The sequence below is a fragment of the Anolis carolinensis genome, chromosome 2 (assembly GCF_035594765.1).
Source record: "Anolis carolinensis isolate JA03-04 chromosome 2, rAnoCar3.1.pri, whole genome shotgun sequence".
NCBI lineage: Eukaryota > Metazoa > Chordata > Lepidosauria > Squamata > Dactyloidae > Anolis > Anolis carolinensis.
Window position 1 is genome coordinate 289,238,894 of NC_085842.1, and position 3,130 is coordinate 289,242,023.

Consider the following 3,130-nt stretch of genomic DNA (forward strand, 5'->3'; position numbering starts at 1 on the left):
GAGGAGTATCTTAAAGTACAGGGTATGTTGTTTAGCCTGCGAAGAAACATGATAGCCATGTATAAATATGTGAAAGAGCGTCATAAGGAAGAGGGAGCAGGCTTGTTTTCTGCTGCCCATGAAACTAGGACTAGGAGCAATGGGTTCAAATTACAGGAAAGGAGATTCCATCTGAACATTAGGAAGAACTTCCTGACTGTACGAGCTGTTCAACAGCGGAGCTCTTCATTGGAAACTTTGAAACAGAGGCTGGATGGCCATCTGTCAGGGATACTTTAATTGTGCTTTTCCTGCATGACACAGAGTTGGACCAGATGGCCCATGTGGTATCTTCCAACTCTATTATTCTATGATTTTATGATTCTAGGTGCCACTGTAACAGCTTCTAGAAGTTGGCCCTTGCAAGATCAAAGTACAAGAAGAAATTACAACAGGGGTTCCTAATCTGTGGTCCATGGCTCACCACGTGTGTTGTGTGGAAGTTCCCAAGCGGGCTTCAGGAAATGAGGGACAAAAGTGTAATCAGGAAAGGTATCCTCTAATCCCCTTTCTATTACTTTGAAATTATGTTGTTGAGATACTCTTTCACTCCAAAGAAATGTCGGTTAGCCTGTAGTTCTACTGTACATGGCAAGGTAACATATAACTATCATTTCCAATACAATGAAATAAATAATAAGCACAATTTGTAGATGTATGCGTTTGTGTGCATTTTTCTGGAAGAGTTATTCTGCAATTTCCATCAGTTTCTCCTAAAAGTCTGTGATTCAAAAAAGCTAAGAACCACAGCATTACAATAAGCAGGAAACTATGCAGGGTCTTAACCTAACAAAAATATTATTGACAAATGTTTGTGAGGGAATCTTGATGGGTGCTTTTTGACAAAAATACATATAAAGTTGAGAAAGGGCAGGAGACATAATCTTTGTTCAACCACTTATTTTCTGTTACAAGTCAAACTTTTACTTGCTGTCCCTCTCTCCCTCCAAATTCTAAATGCATGTTTGTGTTCTCAAATATATTTGGAATATAGGGAATGGGTTGGTGTCAAGAAAAAGCTTTAGTTGATAAAGTTGCCCAGTTCAGCTGCTTTCTTCTTCCTGAGATTTCAAGGTAGAAACCAGAAATCGGTTCTATTATTAAACATGTTTTGGGCTGTTTCTCCTTTTCTACAGCATTCTAAAGTATTTTGTATCCATCTGAAAAGTGTTTATTTTCTTTTGGAAAAAAAGTAGCTGTCACTTTAATTGTGATAAATAAAAATACCTATGTGCAATCCTTCATCAACTCTATATTTTCAGTATGTCTTTTCGCTCTTTCCTGTTTTCCTTCCCTTCACTTCTTTTTATTGTGCTCAGAAAGATTTTTTTTAGAAAGAAAAGTTACTGGACTGGATTGAGGGAAAAGGGAATGTAGATGGAAGCTTTCCACAAGCTGGCATGCTGTTGTTGTGTCTTCAAGTTGATTCTGACTTATGGCAACCCTGAGGTGAATCTATCATGGAGTTTTTGTGGCAAGATTTCTTTCAGGAGGAGGTTTCCTTTGCCTTCCTCTGAAGTTGAGAAAGTGTGATTTGCCCAACATCACCCTAAAGATTTCCATGGCCTAGTGGGGATTCAAATCCAAAGTTTTAATTCAAATACTGGCCTCATTCCTATAGTAAGACCTGACTAGAATCCATTGAATTTACTTATGTTTTGCCTCACTATTCGGCAATTGATTCTAGGATCTAACCTATTTAGATCTAACCTATCCGTTTATCATTGTCACAGGGTCCACCCCACCCCAAGTTGCTCTCCTAGTGACGATAGTATTTAATTAACTATTTTGTTTACAATATCTATTCATTGCACTTTACCCAGTTCGTTTTATCTTTTACTTGGGTGCCAAATCCATGTTTTTATTATGATTATCATTTTACATTTTTACTATACTTAGAATGTTAATTTAATTTTTGTGTTATTTTATTTTGGTTTGCTGTTTTATCCAGGCTTGGCCCCATGTAAGCCGCCCTGAGTCCCTTCGGAGAGATGGAGGCGGGGTATAAAACTAAAGTATTATTATCATCATCATCGTCATCATCATCATCATCACCATCATCATCATCATCACCATCATCACCATCATCATCATCATCATTATTTGGAACTAACCAAGAGGATTTCATTCATTACTTACACACTTAAGAGTCCTAAACATACTAATATTTCTATTACTTTACTAACATTTATTAATACTTTCTGTTGATTGCTTTTGTTATTTGCCTTCAAGTTTTTTTCTCATTTATGGTTACTCTAATGTGAACCTATCTCAGGATTTTCTTAGCATGGTTTTCTCAGAGGGAGTTGCCATTGATTTCCTTTGAGGTTAAGGGTGGATCTACACTATAGAGATAAAGCAGTTTGACACCACTTTGACTGCCATGCTCAATGCAATGGAATCATGGAATTTGGAGAAGATGTCAATTAGGCATATGATTCTCAATGTGACTTTTGGAAACTGAACACTCCTTGATTGAGTATTCTTATTCTATCCTGGATTTGGGTGTGGGAAGAGGTCACTTCATCTGTGTTGCCCATTTATCTAAATGTTATATTGTGTACAGTATACTTCCATATCCAAGATGTTCCAAACCTCTCTGAACACCCGAAACTGTGAATAATAAGGAACCCTATATTTCAATTATATCTGGGCTGGAAGCATACCATAGAATCACACTGGAGGACCAAGAGAAGTCCACAAATGCTTCAAAGGGAGGATATTTCTGGAGCATGGGTAAGTGAAACCATGGATATCAAATCTGAGGATATGGGGGTCATACTATATATCAGTCATGGGCAAACTTTGGCCCCAGGTTTTTTGGACTTCAACTCTCACAATTCCTAACAGCAGATAGGCTGTTAGGAATTGTGGGAGTTGAAGTCAAAAACACCTAGAGGGTAGAAGTTTGCCTAGATAGATAGATAGATAGATAGATAGATAGATAGATAGATAGATGTCTCTTTGTTCATGATTTTAAGCAAATTACGTGAACTACATTGCCTATAATCTGCATCTGCCTGAATCTGCCTGGTAGTATATGCCTATTGCCATGCTGGTTAGGGAGTTACTATCCAAAAATGTAATGTTC